Source organism: Lissotriton vulgaris, chromosome 12, assembly GCF_964263255.1.
Source record: "Lissotriton vulgaris chromosome 12, aLisVul1.2, whole genome shotgun sequence".
Classification (NCBI taxonomy): Eukaryota; Metazoa; Chordata; class Amphibia; order Caudata; family Salamandridae; genus Lissotriton; species Lissotriton vulgaris.
This window is the reverse complement of record NC_141700.1, coordinates 328080086-328099270: the sequence shown is the minus strand read 5'-3', so window position 1 is coordinate 328099270 and position 19185 is coordinate 328080086.

Sequence of the window (19185 nt, the reverse complement as noted above, 5' to 3'; positions counted from 1 at the left end):
GGTTCATCTATCATGAAAGATATAATCAAAAGGCATACTTAGCAACCCTTAAGACAAAAGCACCTTCTTTGAAGTGTTCTATACTTAAGATGCTAAAAAACCTCACAGGTTGCTATACATAATGAAAGCTAAATTATAGTCAACACAATATTATAGTTTGGAAACTACCTAGGAATGTTTAATTCATGGTTGGAACTCGCTCAGTGCCAGTTGTTCGGGAAGCTAATCAAACTTTCGAAATTCACCACCAAGGTACAAATACATCTGTTATTTCAAATATACAAACAATCTGTACCCATGAGCATTGACTTATTGAGCTATTCACAATGAGATGGAGCAGACACATTACACATTAGGCACAATGAAAGCAAACCTTGGAAGGAACAGGTATTCCTAATGTTTGTAAATCTAATCCATAATTTGTGGAAAAGTGTCTTGAGTGTTACCTTGAAGGCACCGAGTTAGAACAAATGTGTGATGACGAGGTCCCCAGACTTTATTCAATGCACATATTAAAAATATTGAAAATTAAATGATTAAACTGATTTTGGAAACAGTCACCAGTTGCTAGTAAGTTACTGGACAGCAACAAGAATATAGCAGTCTGCATTTTCTATACCTTATCTTGAGGGAATATAGAGCCAGATGTACAAACATTAGCAATAACAATTTCCTAATTGTAACTCTCGCGGAATCACAATTAGGAAATCGGTATTTCGTGTTAAACTCATTGAGTCCTTGTGGGCTGCAAATCATCCTACTCCTTGAATATTAATGAGGTAGGTCGCAGTTTGCGACCAATTTGGATTCACAGACAATACAGGTATGGTGGCCTGCAGAGGTCACCAGGCCACCATGTCTGTGATTGCTTTTTAATGAAATATATATATATATATTTTAAATGCATCCCGTTAAAGAAAAACGTGATGCATTTAAAAAGAAAAAAAGAAAACCTTATGATTTCAGTTTTTAAGAGTAGGCAGAGGTTCATGGGACCAATGCCTGCTCTTAAAAAATATTATTATTTACATTCTCCTAGTGGAAAATGGTCCCTTGTGGACCCTTTCCCCCTTTCCAATGGGTTACCACCTGTTTAAAACTGGTGGCAAAGGATCACGGTTTTGCAACTGGAATTTGGTCACAATTCGATATTTGGAAGAGAATCCCTAAATATGCCCCTTCCAAATAAAATGCGATTTGGTAACAAGGTACAGAATCGAAATTTTCTTGCTTAAAGGCATTTTGAAAAATGCTTACTACGTCTGGTCCCTAGTTTGCAACGGCAAGTTACTAAGCACTCACTTGTCTAATGTTTTGTCAGTATACAAGGGAAAGGTTATCATGACATTTGTTGTCATGAAGGATTCATAAGTAGTACGAAGTCCATCTTTACGTAGACTAGGTCTATGTGCTTGTCAAGCAGCAGTAGACAAAGGGCCTTAATATGAGTTTGGCAGTCCGTGAACCACCGTCCCTGGGGTCGCGGTCCGACGGGTGCAAGCTTGGCAGTCTAATCGCTATATTACAAGTTTGGCGGATTGCTATTGCAAAGACCGCAGTTGAACCGCAGACACCGCCAGCACACTGCAGACTACAGGGCCGCAGTTGGGAAAAAGCAGCTGCCATATTGCATTAGAGAGGAGTTTAACCGCCGTCCATATTACAAATTGCCTTTCTGATGAGCTGACAGCAGCGGTGGGACCGCCAGTATCAAGTCGGCGGAAATGAAGGATTTGGGGTGCATATTCATCCCTTTCCAGTTCTTCCCATCAGTCAGAGTTCAACGTCGATCCCTTTCTTCAGTTCTCCCTTCACAACAGAATCTTTACCCTGAGGATTACAATCTGTTTGTGGCGATAAACAGGTGAGTCCTTTTTGTGCCATATACCCATTGTTTAGACTGCCCACATATGGGCCTGACTCCGACAATGGGTAGATGGTATTTTCCACATGTATCATGCATATGTGTGCTTTCAACATATATGCAGTTGAAATGTTCACACAGGCATGGAAAAATAATCACCACCACTGCAAGATCTCCGTAGTCACACGGCCTGCACCATGGTAAACTCGTAATATGGTGGTCTGAAGAGCGCCTGTGCTGTGGTCTACTGTGGGACGTGTCATTTGGGTGGCCAGACTGCTGTACTCGTAATCAGGCTTAGATTATTTAAGAGCTCTGATAACCAGTGAGGTTACATTAAAATTGTTTATGTCTCGGTCAATCAATCAATCAGGGAATTGCTAGCGCACTACTCACCCATGAGGGTCTCAAGGAACTGGGGATGAGGGTGTAGGCAGCCTCATTCAGTCAAAGGCCCAGGTCTTGAGCGTCTTCCTGAAGATGTTCAAGGAGGGGGAGCGTCTGATGTTGATCAGGAGCTCGTTCCAGGTCTTGGCCGCGATGTGGGAGAAGGCTCTTCCTCCTGTTCTGGCTGTGTGGATGCAGGGAATTTTGGTGAGGGTGAGATTGGTGGATCGGAGGTGTCTTTTGGGTACGAGGATGGAGATTCTCTTGTTGAGATATTGGGGTCCGGTGTTGTGGAGGCATTTGTAGGTGTGGTGAGTATCTTGAAAGTGACTCTCTTCTCAACAGGGAGCCAGTGGAGGTTCTTTGGGAATTGGGTGATGTGTTTGTGTCTAGGGATGCCGAGGACGAGTCTGGCTGCTGTGTTCCATATGGTCTGGAGCTTGCGGAGTAGTGGCATGTTGATCCAGGCGTAGTCCAGTGTGCTGGTTATGAGTGCTTGGGTGATGGTCTTCCTTGACTCAGGGGGGATTCATTTGATGGTCTATCAGAGGATGCGGAAAGTGTTGAAATAGCTGGAGTTGACAGCGTTGACCTGCCGGTTCATGGAGAGGGAAGAGTTGAGTATGATGCTGAGGTTTCGTTCGTGGTCCATGGGGTTTGGGGGGCTGCCGAGGGCTGTTTGCCACCATGCAATGTCGGAGGGTCAGAGGATGAGGACTTCTGTCTTCTCTAAGTTGAGGTTCAGGTAGCTGTTGCTCATCAAGGATGCAACGTCCTGCATACCTTCCTGGAAGTTGAGTCTAGTGGTGGTGGGTTCCTTGATGAGGTAGAGGATGAACTGGGTGTCATCGGCTTAGGATACTATGCTGAAACCGTGCTGTCTGGCGATAGTGGCGAGGGGGGTATGTAGATGTTGAAGAGAGTGGGACTGAGTGATGATCCCTGCGGTACTCCGCAGTTGATTTCTGTGGGTTCAGAGAGGAAGGGTTGCAGACTGATTCTTTGGGATCTGACGGTGAGGAACAAGTGGATCCAGTTGAGGGCGGTTCCTTGCATGCCGGCGTTGTGAAGTCTGGCGGCGAGTGTGCCGTGAGAGATGGTTTTGAACGCTGCTGAGAGGTCGAGTAGGATCAGGGCCGCGGTATGTACTTGGTCGAGGAGGGTGCGGATGTCATCTGTGACAGCAAGTAGGGTGGTCTCAGTGCTGTGGTTGCTGGGTAGATGTATTGAGTACCCATGGATTTTACTTGATGTTTTAGAATGTATTCTTTTTTATTGTGATGCTTTGTTTTTCATGTTATTCTGGATAAATTGATTATACATAATTGCCTTGACCAACTCTTGTTTAGCTTCTGTTACAAGATCTGGATCTGCACAGTATAGATATTATTTTTATACTGTATTCTGGCATTCATATGTTGTATTACCTATCAAATACAGTTTTACTCATTCATTCCAACAATTATAGTCAGAGACATTCGAGTAACACAAATCCAATTATTAGAAACTTGAATGATAGCTAGTGGATTGAGATGCAACTGCCTTGATGTGAGCTGTCATTGAGCTCCCACAACATTTTGCAACTGTTGCCTAAAAGTGAAAGCAGATTTCTGAAAGGAAACTTTTGATTACCCTGGGTAGCATAATGCAACTAACAGACTTGCCTACAATGAAATGTGTGTGCTGCATTTAGGGCCATTACAATAACAGTCAAACCAGGAAAAAGTTTTAGTACAAAAATATTTATTGATTAAAATTACAACAAAAGGACACTCATTTTAATAGACTGAACAAGCAAAATACATAAAAAAACACAAGCATTGGCAAGGCAATGCCAGTCGATCTTGCTTAGTTCTACATACAAGCAAGACAGACATTGCCACTGCTTCTTTGCAGAAGTCTTTATTTTCTGTCAAGGTCGGTGTGGTATATTCCACTTTTCTGCTGCTGTTTTTCTAGTCGCCACTAGTTGGCACAACATGCAGCAAGATGAATAGTTTAAATGTGGCTCTCCTTTTTTTTAGAAAAAATAATGTGCAGAACGAATGACTAATGTTCCAACAGAGAAACTAAAAAGCTTCTGTGAGTGGATGAAACATGAATGGAGAGGGAAGGAGGTAAGCCAGCCACTGAGATCAAAGTCATCCAAACTGAGAATGGATTAGTTCTGTGTGTTATTGTTTACTATGCTGTCTGAGACCACAAACACAATAGGAAACATAAAAGTCAATGCTATCACAAAGGTGGCATATGCAAGGACTTAGACTCCTGTTGGAGATGACAGCAATGGAACAAGGATCAGGTAAAGCCATTAGTGGTTCTCCCCTGTCAACAATTTTATTATCAGGCACAGCTGGATGCTGTAGCTGAAATAGTATTTATTGGTTTGAACACCAATGTCTCAAGATCTCACAGTAGCATTGCATTTTGTATCCAATCATTTCAAGCAAGACAAACTTGAAAAACGTAGATGCAACTGTTGCATATTTTATTCAGATAGGCATGGCACCTTGTCCTAGTTCTGAGGAAACAAAATAAAACTAAGTTTGAACTATATTAATATTTTGATAACTTCTTCTCATTAACTATTTTTGGGGTACCAGGCCACAGATTTCAGTAGGGGAGAAAGGCGTATCAAACACTCTCTTCAGGAAACTAGCTAAAAGCCCATTTGCTACAAGTTGTCCATTTTGTGTCCTCGTAAATGCAGTGTACTTACTTAGTTCCTATTTCCTGGCCTTGGTTAAAACTGTCCAAGGATGTTAACACTTTTGGATAAGTCCTGGAACCCCCTTTTCTTTTAGAGGTGCATAGGACCATCTCTCCTGGCATTGAAAAACACAATTTTAAGGATTAGTGGAAGTCGATCACTGCTCCACAGTCTTTTTTTTAAGAGAAACAAGAATCCATCCACACATGCATCTTATTTTTTTTTCTGTTTCTACAGCATTCAGACTGATAGGTGGTAAAATTGTAGTTCATCAGAGTAACCCGCTAGTGATCCTTAAGCTCAAAAGCTTAAAATTCCATGGACCATTCACCACAACCTATCATTTGTGCCACGTTCTTTCCTATGAAGCCCGATTGTTAGATTTTTCAGTATCACAGCAGAGGTGAATAGGCAGATTCCCTTTTCAGCTCCCCAGTCCCTCTTCCAAATCCTCCCAAGCTAATAAAGGAGATTTCTTTCCTGCTAAAGTAAGGAACACAATCCCAGGTCACCTATCTATTCCCAGCCCTTGGAGAAAGAATAGTGTCAGGGTGTCACTGGAAATACAGTCATCAAACGTGTGTCCCTGAAGCATGAACATGTGTTTGGGATGAGAGAATGCCAAGCCTGTCTTTGCCTGGCTAAATTGTCAAACTCCATATCCTTTAATCAAAGCTACTTATCTTTCTGAGACACAATGGTAGAGTGGGGCCAGTAAGTTAGAACACTTTTTGATTCTGGCAAATCACTAGTTATGAAGGACCTTCGCGCCTGATCTAGCACTATGAAGTATAAGGGAAGGTGAATAAAATTCAACACACAGGAAGGCAACAGTAATAATTACAATGTCAAACTTGCTTTAAACCCAGTTTGCATGACACAGAAGTTATAATTTTTAGAAAACATGTGTGTGCCATCTATACTGAAAGCCCAACTTTACCAAGGAAGTAGATGTTTGCTAAATTGTAAACTATCACAAAATAGTATTATTTTATAGGTTGGAGAACTTCTTTTCTAAGACACTGTCCTGCTTTCCAAACATAAACTGCCACAATTTACATGTTAGTAAAAACTTTTAGTCATGCATTTGGCACAGTAACAGGCAACTAGGTCATCCTGTTTCAGGGTACACATATAGTTGAATTATTTTATATTCAATTTAGGCTTCACATGTCAAAACAAATTAATTTGACACTTTGCCACTCGGTCTCCTCCAATCTTCAATGCATTTTTACAAGGTTGACTGACTTTTTCCAATATTTTCAATCCCGCAAGTGGGTGTCAAAAAGTCTCACCGTATTCCACAATGTGTATGCCACTTTTATGATGCTTGTGCAACCTTAAATTTGAAAAATTGGCAAAAAAGTCAAATATTCCCATGAGCATATAGCATATTGCAATCAGCCATTATTTTTAGGAGCAAAGAGCGTGCAATGAGGGTTTTTTTGGCAGCTTCTCATTGCATATAGGTAAAATATGGCAGAAATCGAGGTAAAACAAATTAAAGAAAAAAATTGGGAGTATACGAAAAAGATGGATTCCTACACTCAAAAAAATTCTACTGCTAAGTTGCAGAGGGCCAGTGAAAAGTTCCATGAGGTTAAGGCAGCGAACAAAGAGTAATCTCACAGAAATATGTGATTTCCATCATAAGAAGTTCAAGATCTTTTGGTGCCTCAGGGTCTAATGCTATCTCTAGTACTTTGATCAAAGAAGATCCAATTTTCTGGTCCATTTGGCACAGTCATTTGTACGTTTCTTCTTTTAAAGAAACACTACTACATCCATTTCTGTTATACAGAAATGCTGGTGAACCTTCCACTATAGGATGGCAAACTCATTGGATGTGGACACCTAGTTCTTCAAGTGGTTCATGCCGAGGGAACGGGAAGAACAGACACCTGGAACAGAATTGATGGATTTAGATCACATGACATCTCCACAGATAATATTCTATCTCTTTCTCTACTGATCCAAAGTATAATGTATCTTCAGAAAATGAGACTATTTTCTTGCTGCAATAAAACCATCCCTTCAGATCCAACCTTGCGTTCGGTCACTAAACTCCATGAAAGAACTGGACAAAGCAACAATACAGTAACACAGAATGTGATTCACACTATGTGTCTACTGATCTAGACCTCCCTGTTTACATTCATAAACACTGCTCTGCCAAAACAGCAGTACAAAAGTGCAGCTTCGTGGGTATCTAAAATGTATCCACATACATTTTAAAATAAATGGAACTGCAGATGACCTGATTTACCATTGATAATGCGACACAGACCACTGGTGAGTATATCTGCTCTTAATGGAACTAGATAATGGGATATTTAATTGCCGAAAATTGCAATTTCATTTAAATCAACTGAACACATACAATGCTGTACCACGAAATCTTTCAAAAGTGTACTTTTTTAATGTATCAATGAAGATCTAAACTTGGAAGATAAACCATTTTAGAATAGTTAACGGTGTTTATCATGGAAGCTACAGATCCTTTGAAATTTGCAGCACATTTGTCAAAACTCTCCCTTAGGTGAATCTCTTTTTTAGCACTCTTCCTTATTCTCATTGGAAATTTCTCTTGGTCAGAAGTTCGATGACCTTATCAGACAAATTACGTCCGGTACTATTTTTCATCTGGTTCTTTCCTTCATAAAAAATTTACAGTGAAATTCTGTTCTATGATTTTTCGATTCATGAATCACAGTCTGTCACTCTTACCCCAGGGCGCTTTCCTGTTCTCACCGGACAAGATGATAATTTGAGTTTATCAGGGACATATTTTAAAGTAATCTGACGTGACATATTCTCAGTTTTCTGCACTGCGCTTTTCAGACTTTATATAGTATTATATCTGAGTGGATTAGATTTAAAAAAATCTGTTACCCATGGGGATCTGATTGAACATCTGCAAAGGGATGACTGACAGTTTTGACTGGAGTTGTTAAATTGTAATAATAATTATAAAGACATTGATGATTATATAATCAAATTAATATCAAGAAGAGTTTGTATAATAGAATCTGATTTAAAATGAAGGAAATTGTATTGTAGGTAGAGGCGCTTTTGTCTAAATACTTAGGTTCAAGTGTATGGCATTTATGATGAAGAAATACATAACATATTTTAACTACACCATACATAGGTACTTGGCTGCTGAAAGAAAATATAGGGTTTATCACACTGCATACATCTGCCTATTACATGACTGATCATATAATAGAAACTCTGTTCATGACTGCATATTCAAATTAGATTGCTTCAAGCAAGTGATTGCCATGGTGGCTGAAAGAGAAATGTTTATAAGATGCAAAGGGGGAGGTAATGCCAGCATTAATAGGCCTGATACACAAACTTAACTTTGTAGTACATACTACAAAATGCAGTGTATTACTCGGCTCCCTATACCTAAGTGTGTCGAGATCCCTGCCTGTCTCCTCATAAAACTCTGCACATAGTCTGTGCATACCTAACAGTAGTAAACTTATACAAAAGTGTAAGTTTACCTTTGTGAATCAGGCACTAAGATTTTCAAATGTACTGTATGAAAACTGTCCCAAAGGTATACATGGTTCAACTGAAATATCATACAAGAATATTTAGTACAAACTTGCAAAACTGTTACACAAGAAAAAGGAAATGTTTCCTTCCTGCAAGTGTCTGGGGTTTCACTAATTCATTGCACAGGTGATACATGTGCAGCAGAAGTAAAATAGGTGACATACCTCCGTCTACCCAGCGATTTGTTTGTCTTAATGTCTGAAGTAGTGAGGGCATGTATGCATCCTGTCTGTTCTAGATAGTGCCAATAGTACCATCATAGGGTGAGATAGTAGGGTGGTTTTCTTATTCATATTTTAATAGCAGTTCAATAGATTGTAAATAAGACACTTTGTTTGAGAGAGTGATAAACCTTAGAACAGTGTGTTGCATAAGAACAATTTCCTTTATTGTACAAATAAAAAACTTTGTTTTGTTACAGTTAGAAAAGTTTCATAACACCTTTATCTGTTGCGAGGTAATCTCAGAAGGATGGTGGCACCAACGTAAATTGTCGTCCTGTACCTAGGTACAACAACAGCTCAGAGAACAGGTTAAAGAGCATTGGGGCCTGTAAGCATCCTTGCTTCATACCTTTATTGTATTGTATATTTTGTGTGGTGGACAAGGTTGCAGTAACTCTAATCCTGACCCACGTTTCAGAGTATACAGCGACCAATGCTTTTAAAAGGGTCAATGCCCCAGTTCTTTAATTTCCTCCACAACATCGGGGGGGACACACTGTCGAAGGAAGTTTGGAAATCAATGTATGCAAGATGCAAAGTCCAACCTTTTGTTTGCAAGTTTTGTCTCAATCAGGTGGAAAATGCAGATCAGGTTGTTTTCGAAATGCGATTCCTTTTGGAACCCTGTTTGCGTGTGAGGGGTCAATTACGAGCTTCTGCCCAAGCGTCAGTTCTTGTAGCTGTATACTAGCGTAGCACTGACCGTCATCATTCGATAATTTCCAGGGATGGATCTTGAGCCTTTTTTGTGTATTGGGACATGAAGGGATCCCCTCCATGACTCAGGGATGCTTCTTCCCTGCCTATACTCCCAGAATAACGGCGCCATAATTATTGTTCATTTCCGTGCCATCCCTTTGTACACCATAGGAGGGATACCATGGGGGCCAGACGCCCCTCCAGAATGCATTTTTTTAATGAGGTGCATCCCTTCGTCAGGAGTTATTACTGTTCGGTCATGCGAGAGATTTTGTGACTCAATGATCCTATATACGTTGTTAGAGTTCCTCATGATAGGATTAGGTCATTAGTACTGGATGTCTCCACATAGAGGTCTTCTATGTGGTTTTCCCATGCTGTAGCCGAGATATTTGTAGTTGTAGGTCGCTGGCTGGATCTGAAGCAATTATTCATCCAATTCCAAAATCGCTTTTGGTCTTGTGATTTTATTATTTCATGTGCTTTACCCCAATGGTCTTATTCAATCATTCTTGTTTAGGAGAATCTTGCTTTCCTATACTCCCAAGGGATAGCTGTGAGCTTTGCCTTTAAAGATCTATGTTTAGAGATATCCTTGGCGGTTTTGCGCATTGTATTATTTGGTTTGTGTTTTATTGTCACTATTAGTTGTTTTTGTTTTGTGAGGCGATCGTTTTTTGGAGGAAAGTGGTTAGTTTTTTGCTTCGTCACAGTAATTCAATTTTCCCTTGTTTCTTCCAAGAGGAGTTAGCATGATTTTAAGGGCAAGTCGCCAGTAACCTGAGGTACTTGAATCAAGAGAGATTCCACTTTTTCTTGATGTTCTACTGCCCACCTTATTTTGTGTATTGGTTCAAGTGTTTCCTCCTCACTGATCAGTTGGATTCTTGGCCGGTGGCATTGCGGGGATATAATATCACAGGGATGATTGTGTGATCGCTTGCCACAGTTGGTGTTACCGCAAAGTCTTGAGATGTGTGAAAATGGGCCATCAAGATCCAGATGCAGTCCAATGTGGCCAATATAAAATTTGAGGAATGGGTATAAGCTGCTGATGAATCAGTGACTGATCTACCATTTAGGATTCGAAAGCCCAGATGATTGAAAAAAACTGACAATTTGAGACCATGATTGTCTTTTAAATGGTATTGACAGATTATTTCTGGAATGGACCAAGTGAAGTTATCCAGGGCTACTAGAGGGGAGTTTAGGTCAGAATGCATTAGGTTGGGATTAAAATTGCCCATTAATATCAATAGATCTTCTGGACACTGGGAATGGAGCTCACATATTGTTGGCAACATTCTACTTAGGGTTGCTTCTAGTTTGATCTTAGACGGATGGAGATAAATGCAACCTAAGGTCATAGATTGCTCAGCCTGAGCTGACATGTCTGGTTTTAGCCACTTTACCTTGACAAAAATGGAATCTTTACTTTCCTCACTTAGGAGTGAAACTTGAACTTCCAGGTTGCTTTTAATGTAAATTGCCACCACTCCTGAGGCAGGGCCTCCCAAGTGAGAGACTGTGGCATGTTATTTATTGACTGTGCAGTCCTGCCATGGTGTTGAGTGCAATGCTCTTTAATCTGTACCTGGCTGATTTACCTGATTGTCTGGCTGAAGCTCGAGCTTTCCCTCCCAAATTAGCTGGAACCAAAATCCAATCGCTCCATTATGCGGTTAACACAATTTTGCTGAATCAAACTCTGATCGGATTACAGCGGTTGCTAACTGTATTTTATTTATATTGCAGAGAAAACAATCTAAAAATAAACACAGAAAAAACAAAGGCAATGTGTGGGTATTCAGCCAGAGACAGACGCAGTAAATGGGCTAGGAAGACTTTTATTCAATCTTCTTTTAGGCAAAAACAAATAAAAGAAAAGAGTCAAGGACAGTCCATCTAATTTTTGTGGCTACTTATCATCAGGATTTTTATAAACTCCCAATGATTTGACCTCCGCTTCCGGCAGGTGTGAGGTCAGGTTACCAAATAATAAAAACAAAGAAGAGAGAAACAGCCGTCACTCTGGGATCCTGTTATCCTCGCATGATCAAGGGGAAGGAGTGAGGGACGAACACCCCACCCGTCACCAATGCCGTACGAGACGTTTGTGTAATATTTAAAAAAAAGAAAGAAGAAAACAAAATGTTCATCCTGGGAGTTAAGGTCTCAGCGTTCTCCTCCGTCCCCTGGGCTATGGGCAATTATGGAAGACCCCTTGCGGCACCAACCACGCACTCGAGCACTTACCTCTGGGAATCACGCTCCCCTGTGAGCGTAGCTGCCGTTCTCGTGATACCGAATCGGGTCCTTCTGGCGTTCACGGTTCCTCCCTCGATGGCTGCTTTGAGACTTCGATGTTCCCTGCTCTTCGTAGTATAGCGGGCTTGATCGGCATCTTCCCTCTCTTTGTTGGTTCCACTCCGGCTCCTTCTGGACTTGCAACATCCGTGGTCCGGATACATGACAACTTCCTGAGTTTCCTTATTGTTTAAAAAGGCCGCCTCCTTGTCATACTGTGAGTCTATAGGTGCCTGTAACCCCGTCACGTGGGCCATCTGCTCCTCCAGGAATTGGGAAGGTATTGGATTAAAGGGACCGCTACAATCCTGGCTAAGCGTATCCCATGGGGGTTGCAAGAAAAGCACAAGACATACATAAGGAGGTAGCTGGTCATCGACCTCTTCTCGCATTGAGTTCCGGGTGAATAAATCGTGACACAATGATAATTTCCCGATGAATAAAAAGGAAAGGTGTATGGCACATTGAAGGTAAACCTATTGAGATTGTCATTGCCTACAAGTATTTAGGAGTGTGGATCAATCATAAAGGATGGCTGCCTGTTCACATCTCCACGATGCAAGGAATAGCTTAATCTTTAGAGGGTGCCTTTTGTAGAGCAATGAAAGCCATAAGCTCACCAGATCTAACCCCCTTGACCCGAGTAATGGGGCAAAATTTCTACCGTCAGTAGCCCATGGTGCAATAGCCTTCAAAGATAAATTGAGAACATGGTTGGAAAGAGCTCAGTCAACCTGTTTCCGTGAAGTTTTCTTTTTATCGACCACTACCTAACATGGGCAAATTTGTAGGAAATTTCAACTTCTCATCTCAAAAGCTAAAAGCTAAATACGAGCGGGATAACATGCTAAAGAAAAACCTCTGGACAATGATAAATAGCTGATGGTCAACTTGGTGTTAATTTCTAGCTTACTGTGTTGAGGTATTAGAACCTCAGGAAAAATGGTGTGCGCCAATACCCCCATCGGCAGCTGCAAAACTCTTAACAAAGCAAGCAAAGATAATGTTGGTCAATACTGATCCTTGAAAAACTTAAGTCATGGAAGCTAGGTGTCAAAACTTTACAAGAGTGGGGCCTTGCCACATTATCTGTCCTCTTCCTTAAAACAAATAATTGGGGAGAGAAGTTGGCCTAACGGCTAGGGCGTCCAGCTCAAATCTGGGGAACTGGGTTAGAGTCTTGGCAATGACGCTGCATATCCTGTGATTCTGGGCAAATCACTTAATCTCCCTGTGCCTAACAAAAATGAATGTGTCGTCATGTAATGCAACTGGTGCTATGTAAAGCGCTCTGATACCCAATTCGGGTCAAGTTTGCGCTATATAAAAATCTGTAAAATAATAAAAATAAAAATAATGAAGTGCCAACTAATGGAATTATGGTTTGGCTTGATCCCACTGTTGGCATTAAAGTATGGAGGAGGGTAATAAGACAATGTATACACTCAGTGCTGAGCATGTGGGGGAGTAGAGGAATCTCTAAGCCACATACTGTGCAGCTGTGAGAAACCACACACTTTGAGAATGTACTGGCTGAGCCCCATTTGGCATATTTTAAACATACTGACATGTCAAGCTGACCTGGTCGACAGCATGAAAGGTGAATCAGTGCAGCCGGTGGCATGCTTTATGAAATACCTCTCGGCAGTAAAAGAAGTCTTGGATTTGGATAATCATAAAGAGTTATAATCCATAATGTCGTGCCTAACGGTTTTACTTCTGTTTTAAATCCCCATGTGTATAGTTGCCCAAATTGTGTCTATATTTTTTAAAACGCAGAATAATAGGGTGATACTTCTTTATATACCCTTTTAGAATATTGGAACTTATGCACTTTATATTGTTTTTATATGGTTCGATTGCAATGATTTTAATTAATTGTGCAATAAAATATCTATCTATCTATCTAACAGCTCAGAGTAGTGCTGAGCTGCAGGACCAGTGGTCCAGCAATGCCACCACCTGTTGGGTGCTCCTTTAGATCATTAAGAATTCTAACCACTAGTAAGCATTTCCTACTGCAAACCCAAACAGTTCTGTGGTTGCACATAGGCATGTGTGAGCCATCAGCTCACAAAGAGCCACTGACAAGATTCAACCTGTTATGTTTTAACTCTGACCAATGTCCCACTATTAGCTGATGGGCATGATGAAAGCTATTCACAAATTAATAATAACGTTGCCCACTCACTCAATAAGTACCTGGACTTGAGGTATGGGAGCTTCAGTCAAATCATATATGTCAGATGGGTCCAGTGGATTTGTCCAGCACAAAAGTATTCAAGGGAGATACGATCATGATCAACTATAAAAACCCACTTTTGGTTCAATTCCTTTTCTCCAGGCTACGTAACTTACTGGGTGGGATCAGCAGAATAATCCACCCAAAAACTTAAACCAGAGAAAAGCTCTGGGTAGGAATAAATAAGCCTTTGGTTCACCCCACCCTCTAACTGCTAATTCGACCGCAGTAACAATGAACGAGGAGGGATGGAACAGACTGGAGAACGTTGTCTCCCTCCTCTTACAGCCTGTAATACACAGGCTCACTAAAATAGAAGAACACATAGGTCTGCTCAGTTTAAGGGCTACTACAGGGGGAGGAACTAAACCAACAATTTTAGGAAATCTAAAAAACCCAACAACAGTAGGTCCACCAGTTTAGGGTGCCACATTTATGGTCTTAGAACAGCCCCTTCCACCTACGCCTATACCTCCTGCTCCCATGGTCAAACAGACAGCTCGATCGGACACTGGGGTTTAATACAGTCAGAGAGGTTATCTCCCCTTACTTCCCATATGGCTGAGAGAGCCCCACCTTATGGGGTAAGGGTTGCGCCACATAAGGGAGATATAAGTCCTAATAGAGCCCATCCTCTGCATCCCATATAGACCTCCCTCTGGCAGCTTTACCCTTGATTCTGATTTTAGCAAATGTTCCAGGACTGAGAGAGGACCTGAAGGAATCTAAGCAACAAGTAATGGACAAGTCACTTCATTGGTTGAACAAATGTGGAGATTTGAGCTCAGAAAGGTATGGGGGGCTAGCCAATACCATCATAATGATGCAGAGTGTGGATTGGTTCGGTCCCACACGCAAAAGTCCAAAAGGGGACTGTGATGTGGTGAACTTCAATAATTGCCAAATGGTGAGCCTTTTGAAACACTGATTATGCGGCATCCTAATTTCTGGCACCCAGATTTTAGCCCAACCACTAGATTTCTTTTATGCAAAGGGGGGACCTGGCCAACGTACATCTGCATATGGGATTTATAAATTTGATCAAAGACCCCCCCGTCTAAATACAACTCTCCCAATCAGATTGGGAACTTCCAACTGGGAAACAGGGAATAGATCCGCTCCCCTAGAGGGGCTTGATAACTGCGATTAACTGCCTATAATAAATTAATTTATCCAAACACCAGAACCCCCTTTGCATACAACTATCAAGGAGTCAGGTGACGTAACAATTATGGGAGGGGATGAGGTTGGATAATAATTAAAACTCGCCTTATGGAATGTCGCCGGTATCAAGGGGAAGATGGACAATACACAGTGGTGCGATGCTTGGCAAAAATATGATATAATATGCATGCAGGAGACCTGGGCCACCAACCAGATTTCCATAGATGGGTATTGCTCCTTTCAAACAGAAGCAGTGCCCGCACCCGCAGGTCGAGCCATGGGTGGTTTATTAACACTAATATCTAATACCCTGCCAATAACTCTAAAGGTATTGTTGAAGGTGACCCCATCCTATCACTTTTTGCTGTTTGAAGGTTCAGGAGATCAGGACTGGTTATTGCTAAACTTCTATAATAATCATTTCGGACCGAATATGCATTCGGTGGTGACCCAAGTGGAGCTTGAGCGTGATAAAGTGGGAGTGGATTCAGAGAGAACTTGGTTATTGTGTGGGTGGGTGATTTTAACACACATTTATGTAAATATTCTACCACCCTAGTTTGCGGCACCGAGGATATGGAAGGGCCCCCAGTCATTTTTTTTACTCATAATGAATATGGCCAGACACTGAATAGGCCCTTGACCATTAGAAACCTGGAGATAAGAAACAGACAGACCGAACATGTTGGAGCGTTTATAACAACCTTCATATGCAATGAATATGAGTCAAATATCAATTACATCATGACTTTGGATATTTTAGATGGGAAACTGACTCAAGGGGAATCAGTCTTTACCACTTTTAGTGATCACACCATCCTTTCCTTTTCTGTATCATTAGGCTTCTCTCGAGAGATGCCCTACATCAGATAATTGAGACACCGGCCCTAAGAAGAAAGAATGGTTATCAACTAAAGTGGGCTAGCGTAGATAAGGTAAATATAATCCAGGAAATAATAACAAAAAATCTGGACTGTATACACGATTGCTTGGATATACATCTATCTACTGAGTGTATCACCCAGGATTTCTCCAAATTATTAGAGGCAGTAAATAAGGCTTTATTCCGTAAAATAATTTCAAGTAAGGCATTGGTGAGGCGTTGGTTTGATTGCGCATGCTCCCAATGGCTAAAAACCCTGCATGAATCCTTGAAAAAAGTCCCTAGAAACCAAGATAGAATAAAATCCTTACGAAAGGCATATAGAGATTCTAGGAAGCAGAGGGGAAGATTTTGAGAGAAGAGGCCTGGGAAAAACTAGAAAGGGCAGCCATAACTAACAATAGCAGGGACTTCTGGAGGGTGGTAAACAAATGTTATTTTAAGGATGCCACTGATCCCGTGTGGGGGAGGATGTTTGGGTGGCTCATTTTGAGAAAATCTTTGGGTCAGGGGTAACCCAGATGGGGGAGCACCCTTCATTCACTCCTCCTCACACTGACTTTCTTGTATTTACAATTGAGGAAATAACTAAAGGGGCTGAATAGGTACAGCAGGGCGAAGGCCCCAGGCCCAGATGGGTTCCCCATAGAAATATTTCTTGAAGACCATGCCTTAAGGGCACCACTACTGCAGATTGTATTAAGGCCAATATCCCTCCTGGACAGCAACTCAAAATTAATGGGGTCTGCTATTACTACACCGGCTGGAAGAATGACCAAATGACAAAAATATACTGATTCCAGCCCAATACGGATTCCAACGGGGCAGGGGCACTATTGACCAGTGCCTGAACTTAAGCCTTATAATTGAAAAATACATCAGGGCAAAAAGGTGAATCCATCTACATGGCCTTCATAGATCACTCAGCCGCATTTGAATGTGTAAATCATAGTAGGCTGTGGGAGATAATGGAGGTCATGGGGTGTGCGTTCTCACCCATTTTCTTTTATCCTTATTATATACAAATGGGGGAGAAGCAGCACTGGTGGGTACAGCCCTGGACATTCCAAAGTTAGGGTCACTATCACTGCCTCTGCTTGCATAGGCAGATGATATGGTTTTAGTGGCCAGAACTGGGAGTGTGCTGCAACATATGCTAACAGCTTATACCTTGCTAATGAGCTCCCTCGATCTAAGGGTAAATAAATCAAGATCATTTATCTTAATAGCAACGTAAGCAGGGCGAGGTAAAACCCCATCCTTTCATTTAGGGGCTCGCAAACTAGAGATAGTTGACTCCTTCCCCTATTTGCTTGTTGTATTTGATAAGCACCATACCTGGGCACCTATGACTAAAAATGGGGGGATGGCAATTGAAAAAAGTTTGGCAGGTATTATTAGATTTTCTAAAACATTGGGCTCTAAACCTCTAAGAATTATAAAACGTATTTACAAGGCATAGACAGTATCCCTAACCACCTATGGAGCAGGGTATCTCTATTATTGCCCATGTGCAGACTATTGAGGGTAAATTCCTGAAACGGCTAATTGCCTTACCGGTATCATGCTCTTACACATTATTTTATTTTGTGAACTGTATAAAGAGGAACAAGCAAGATACTTATTACTGATTTTGAGACAGCATAATTGTATGCAATGTAGAGTGTCCCTTACCTATCTCAAAACACTTGGCGATCCTTTTATTAGCTAGGTAATGGCAAGCTTCCTCTGGGCCTGCACAAAGAAAAGAAAGCGGTTTAACTAATTTAAAAATATTGAGATATATCTGTACTTTTAATGTATTTACTGGAGTTTTGATGAATTGTATTCTTGTTATTATTGTCTGTGCTTTTATGATATTTATTTGAATTTTAGATCGAATAAAGCTTTTAGGAATAAATGAATTAATAATAATGTCAGCAAGTCTCTCATTAGTGCACACATATCTGCTGATCTTTGGGTTTTCCACTTCTCCAAAATCTACTGCTCCCGCATTAGCACTGATTCCACTGAAGCTGACTTTGTAGGTGATGTTTCCATTGTCAACCTTACGATCAATTTAGAAGAAGTTATTACTGCCTTCAAGGAAGTTTCTACCAGCAAAGTTTTAGGTCTTGACAGTGTACCTATTGGTCTTTTCAAGTGCAGTTTTTACCTTTGGGCTTCTGCACTCACAAACGTCTATAATCAATTGAAAGTGACTTCCCTGCCTCCTTCCTGGACTTGCTCTTTAAATGTACACATTTTGAAAAAAGGGAACCTCATACTGACCATTATTGCTCATTGACTCTTCTACCAAATCTTGGGGAGAGTGATCAATAATCAGATCAGAACTATTCAAAGTGATGAGGTGTTGGACCAAGAGTAACAATATGAGGCCTCTTCATGTTAATTTTGACACACTGTCAGTAGTATCCAGTTTTTTATATTTGGGGATTTTCTTTGATCACAACGACTGTTGGTCCACTAATATAGCAGTTAGGCATATTACATTCAGACAGTCTGTGGGAGCCCTCTTTAACTTAGCTCCCAAGGTTGAGGGAAACCTACAGCACCTTTTCTTGAAATTTAACACATGCAATGTGTTCCTGTTGCAACCGAGCGGCTCGTGCATCTAGGGATATGTACCTATCCCCAAGCCTGCAAATTGAAGAGAACTCTTTCTGATGCAGATTTCTGTCACAACCTCCCTGCTGCCAACATTCTATGTGCTCTGAGGAGCTGGGTATTTCACATACATTAAGGACTACATTAAACTTGCCCCCTACCTTTATGGGTGGTGATGTTGAAGAAAACATAATACATTGTTTAACTAGCAGGTAATCATGGACTGCCTTAAATGTGACCAAAGGCTAATTATTCAATGGCTGTCCCATATAAAAGCATGCTTCATGTCCTGGGTAGACCCTCCCTGTTCTCGAACCCACTAGCACGAACAAGTCAGACAAGAGTTGGCTGAATCATGCTTTTGTGGAGGACAAGCAGATGAAGAGTGATGCAATCGAGCTCACAAAGTTCACAGACAGGCAACTCATGGTGTTACAAACCAGTGCCTGTATCGAGCGCTATCTGTAGTATACAGTTAACTACCTCTTTATCACTCCCATCTTCAAACAATTGTTCTTGAAAATAAACCAC